The following is a 5616-nucleotide window of genomic DNA, read 5'->3' as shown; positions in this document are numbered from 1 at the left end:
TTCGGTAATAAACGTGTTGTTAAATTTTAAGCTGCTAAGTCTGTGATAACTTGTTACCCAGCAATAGGAAACTCATATAATCCCCTTATCTCTGCTTTCTTCCTTCTAACTTTTCTTTCTTGCTTCAGTTAACATGGTCTTTCTAAATGAAAATTTTGATAGTATTTCTCCTGCTTAAAATCCTGAATAACTACCTATGTTCCAAACGATAAAGTCTAAACTTCCCAATGTGTTAAAAGCCTTCATGATTTGTCATTCACCTACCTTTTTCCTCTGCTCATACTTTTCGACCATGTGCATCCTGGGCTTTCATTATTGAAACCACGGGGATACCAAACACTCGTTCCTGTCCATGCCTTTGTGTATGTCCTTTATCCTAGATTTATTTATCCTCTCTACCCCTTGGTAGACATTAAATGTATTCCCCAGTGTTCCTGTTCTCTTCTAGGTATACTAGAGGATGGCATTTCTCTTCCCCATTAAAATGAGGTGTGATCATGTGATTTGTTTTGGCGAATGAAAACACAGCAGAAGTGACATGGGTCTTCTAGGTAAAGACTTGAAGAGCCAATGTGTGACTTATCACATCCCTTTTTTTTTGCTATAGCAACTTCAGACGATGGAGGCTCTGTCAGTTTGGGTCCCAGAGTGAGTAGATATGAAGAAGCCCCAACCCAAGTCAGGTTTTGTGAGTAATTATAAATCTTTGTTATTATAAGCCATCAAGATTTGAGGGTTTGAGATTCCTGTGGCATAATTTATGTTATACCAGCTGATGCATCACTCCCTCTTGTCCACGTATACATCCTATAGGACTTGGCTCAGATGTCTGACCTCCCTAGACAGAGTGAGGTGTATTTAAGATCAGTTAGAATGCAGATCTTAAATATACCTCTTTATCTTTTTTAGTATCTATCTCATAGATTGCTGTGAGGATTACTTGAGTAAATATATAAGGTACTGGCACGCTACAAGTGCTCAAAAATTGATGAGCATCATCATTACTATTACTTTATAGCACCTCTCTTGTTTTATTGCAATTACTTTTTTTTTTTTTAAGGATTTTATTGGGAATCGGGGAAGGGGAACAGACAAGTTGCTGTCCTTTTGTTCTTCAGTCTAGTTGTAGAGGACATCGCTTCACTGGCCCGTGTTGTCATTGCGCTCTTCATGGGTGAGGCAGTAGCTCGCTGGCCATTGGACGGCGGCTCACGGTGGCTCATGGCAGCTTACAAAAGCACACGACAGATGCCAGCCAGCCCCACTGCAGCCTACGCCATCGCCTGCGACTCATAGCAGCCCAGCACAGGTTGAGCTGTTGTTCACCATCTTAGCTGTAGAAGGCACAGCGTCACTGGTCCTCATGTGGGATCTGAACCGGGGACCTGCTGCTCAGAGCTGGCATCCCAAGCCAAGTCCTAACCAATGGTGTCACTGGGCTGGGCCCTGCAATTACTTTGTAAATATTTGTCTTTTTTACGGAGTTTCTCCATGGGCTATGGTGTTGGTGGCCTGTGGGTGGCAGGTGGGGCAGCCCCTGTTCAAGGCCATGTGCTGCTCATCACCAACATGCTAGACTGCGGTTCTGTCATGGGGGCTGGAGGCTGTGCACACCAATCCTGGGAGATCAGTGCCCACTAGGGTGGGAAGTTCCCCCTGTGGCTCTCAGCGAGCATGTTTGTGATGGGTTGCATCATGGGCCACTTCTTGCACTACTACGACCTCTGGCTGAACTTCCAGTGTCCAGCCTCTGTGGCTTCCCAAATGTCCTCAGGAAGGTCCTCGAAGACCCAGCTGGAGGCATCTCCCATGCTGGGCATCTGGTAGTTCTTGGGTCTTGGCTGCCTAGAGGGCCAGACTCTGCACGAGAGCTGTCAGGGGCTGCAACACAAGTTCGGGAAATTCTACAAGGCTGACTGGTGCGTGTGGCCTGCTGTGCAGCCAGTGAACTTCCTTTTAGTGCCACCCCAGTTCTGAGTCACCTATATCAATGGCCTGACGCTGGGCTGGGACATGTACCACTCCTCCCTGAAGTACCGGATGCTGAGTGGCCCTGGGCACTATGCAGATTGAGCTGAACAGATGCCAGACAGGGTAAGACTGACCTCCAGCTGACCACCCCCTGGGGCAGGAAGGGGAATGGGCTCCCAAGGCAGGCCATGGTCCTGGGCCAAGTACTATGACAGATGCCCACCCTGTCTGGGCATCTGGCTGGACTGCCTCTTCCAAGCCCATCACTGGGCCTCTGATTACCCATCTGTAACACAGCCATGAATGTGGACAGTCCTTCTGGGAGCCTCAGTGACCAGTGAGGGGGATGTCCCATCCTCAGCCCTAGGCCCCAGCCAGCAAGCCAGCCAGTTGCAAGCTTCAAACCCTCAACACTATTGTAGGCTGGGCTCTGGGCCCTGGGACCACAGTGGGGACATCACTGAGACCCTTGGAGCAGGGCCTCAGGTTGCAGCCAGTCTCATCCTCTGGTCATGGATGTAGAAATTCCATTAAGTTCTCTGTAATTGAAAACATATATGTGTTTGTCTTCTTTTAGACTGAGCATTTGGAAGGGAAGGACTGTGTCCTTTTTCATCATTGTGTCATAGACACCAGCCCACTACCTAGAGCATTGAAGGCACTTACTAAATATTTGCCAATAAATGTATATTTAAAACATACTAGAAATCCTTATTTCTAAGTTACCCCACGTAGGATCATACTCCCAATGTGTATTTTTGATACCATAATTTACAGTGTATATGAGAAAGTTATGCTTTTCATTACTTTCATCACTGTTGAAAAATGAAGTTATTAGATTACAATATTAAAGATTTTAATATTGTAAATTTTAATACTAAAATATTCATTAAATATTTACTAAATCAACATTTATCATTAATATCATTTAATATTAATACCAATGCATCATTAATAATTAATATCCATAAGTTAATATTATATAAAGTAATATATTAATATGTATTAATAAATCAATATTTAACAATATGTAATCAACATTAACAAAACATTTATTACATATTCATATTAAATATTTTATTAAAAATAGACTAGGAGTGTAATGCTGTCCCCTTTTTTCAAAGAAATGATGTAATAATTTTGACTATGCCTTGTGTTTTGTACTCTAATTTTAAGTAACATGAAGTAATATTGTGCATATTTATCAATTTGAATTAAAAACAATACCAGATATTTGTTTTTATTGTATAAGAAATTTACTAATGTATTTAGCACTCTCAATATAATAAAATTCTACAAAGAAAACTGTGCTTATTCATTAGAAATGAAAAGTACATCTTACATATCTTTCCTGCCAATATCACAGTTACATCTTTTCTATCTCAAAGAACAAAATAGTATCTCTATTAAATCTAGATGTACCATTGTTTCACCTTGCATCTTTAAAGTAGCTGCCCAAAATAATCTCAGTGGGTTATGTTTAACTCACTCTACAAAACCTGTTCAATTCTTAAAAAAAAAAAAAAAAAGAAATTGCAATCTAATTGAAACTAAGTATCCCCTTAGAAACAGAAGAGTGAGGGTTAAAAAAGAAAACAGTCCAAATTGTGACTCATTCCTCTGGTTTGAGGCTTTAAAGAGACATGCAAAGAGAACAGAATATAGATTTTCATTTTGTGGTGAGTAAAAAATTATCTTAGTGGTAAAGTGGATACCATTTTGCATGAAATACTGCAATTTCTTGAAAGGGTAATTAAAAAACTTAGGTGGATCATTGTTAGCAAAGTTCACACCAAGTTTCTTCAAAACATAGCTCTTAATCTTTTCCCAAACTTTTCATAGAACTATAATGGTAGAATGAGAAAAATATTATATTAGAAAATGTTTCTATTGCATTGTAATGTAATCCCCATTATCAGTTTGTTATTCTAGCAAGAGTTACATTAATGTAATTGAACTTTCAGTCTTTTTTTTCTTTCATCTACCATGTTCTAATTGTGGTGAATAGGTATGTGGAATTGATTTTTTTCTTGTAAAATGGTATAATAGTTAGAAGTGCCCTTAAATGGTTGGGACAGTTTTTTATCTATTTAATTATTAGGAGAAATTCAAATACTTTGTAATTATGACTTTTTTGTCACAGTTTTTCTCTTTATAAAGTGGGAATGGAACTTATTGCTACCATTAGGATGAATATTTTAAAAATATGATTCTTACAAACCCTTAACTAAAATGACTTAATAAAATACTATTTTGTTTTTGGATCTGTTATTTTCATACCAGAAAGTTTCCAGATTAAAAAATTAATATGTAGAATTGGGAAGTATGTATTTGCATATATAATAACATTTAATTATAATGCCACTGTCACCAATATTTTCCAAATATTTAAATATCTAACTGTTATTAAGTAATAATGATTGGTTTGTATATATAGCACTTATTCTATTCATATAAACAACAAAATAAGAATTTAAGCAATTTCCTCTGGAGAAAAACTGACAAAAAATGTTATAATAGATGGTGAAACGAAGTGTTTTGATTTCTCCTAAAAGTTAAATAGATGAAAAACTGTCGCAACCATTTAAGAGTACTTGTAACTTTTGAACAATTTTACAAAAAAAAATAATCAATTCCAAATACTTATTCACTGCAATTTATATTTCAGAGTATTATAATATTTACTTTCTTTCCTATCATAGTAAATACTGTACAAGAAGAGCAATTTAGAAAAAGCCTTTTATGAACAAAACATTCCATGTTTCAACTTTCTCATTCATAACAACATGTGCATTTTCAGAGGTATAAATTGTCAGTCATGACAAAACCACCATATTCTAATACTGGGAAAAGGTCAACATCATCGCCAAAGCCATCTCTTCCACAGTATTGTGTGTATGATGTATTTGTGTTTGGAAGTCAGACAGACGTTAGCTTCTTCCCCGGTTACTCTCTTTGCTGTGTGAAACAGGCAAGTGTCTTAGTGTCTCTCAGTCTCAGGCAACAAAATGGTGATAACAGCATTTATCTCCCAAGGTTGCTGTGAGGTTTAAATAAACCCTTGTAGAACTGCCTGGTACAGGGTAAGCACTTAAAACCTATTACTATTGTTATTACAAGAAGTACTTCATACTTTACACTTTACAAAGTACTTTCACATAGTCTCTCATTTGAGATAATTAGCTTCTGGATGACAGCACAACTTTTATCACTGAACGATGTGCAAGTATTTAATAAGCACGATTGCTTCTGGATTTGTCAAATAAAAAAGCAGCAGATTACATTGCCTTTGCTTTGATGTAAGATCATCATGTATTAAAGGTACCATTTTTTTTTTACACAAGTTGTACCTGACTTCAAAGCATTTAAAGACACAATTTCATTCATTCACCCTTGTCAGGCTTTATCCTACAAAGCTAACGTTTATGCCCACTCTATAGGTGGGGAAGAGAAATGTGAAATAACTTTCCTAAGGTAGGGCCTGTCAGCTCTATAACCAACCTCTGCTTGATGATGGAATGCTCAGAATGTGGTATCTTCTGTTCTGGCTCTTGGTAAATCCTGAAATTTTCAAATCTTGTTTGTAAGTGTTTGAATGCACAGAAATAAACAGGAGGCATTGAAACCGTGGTGGTGTGAAGCCTT

The 5616-nt window shown here is 37.9% G+C and overlaps 1 pseudogene; it reads left to right on the top strand.

Annotated features, from left to right (window-relative positions):
• Positions 1-1491: 1491 nt before the first annotated feature.
• On the top strand, positions 1492-2073 carry LOC109383872 (mpv17-like protein 2; annotated as a pseudogene).
• Positions 2074-5616: the final 3543 nt, after the last annotated feature.

The sequence above is a fragment of the Hipposideros armiger genome, unplaced genomic scaffold (genome assembly GCF_001890085.2).
Source record: "Hipposideros armiger isolate ML-2016 unplaced genomic scaffold, ASM189008v1 scaffold_90, whole genome shotgun sequence".
NCBI classification, from domain to species: Eukaryota; Metazoa; Chordata; class Mammalia; order Chiroptera; family Hipposideridae; genus Hipposideros; species Hipposideros armiger.
Note: the sequence above shows the minus strand (reverse complement) of the source record. Positions and strands in the feature narration are given on the sequence as shown.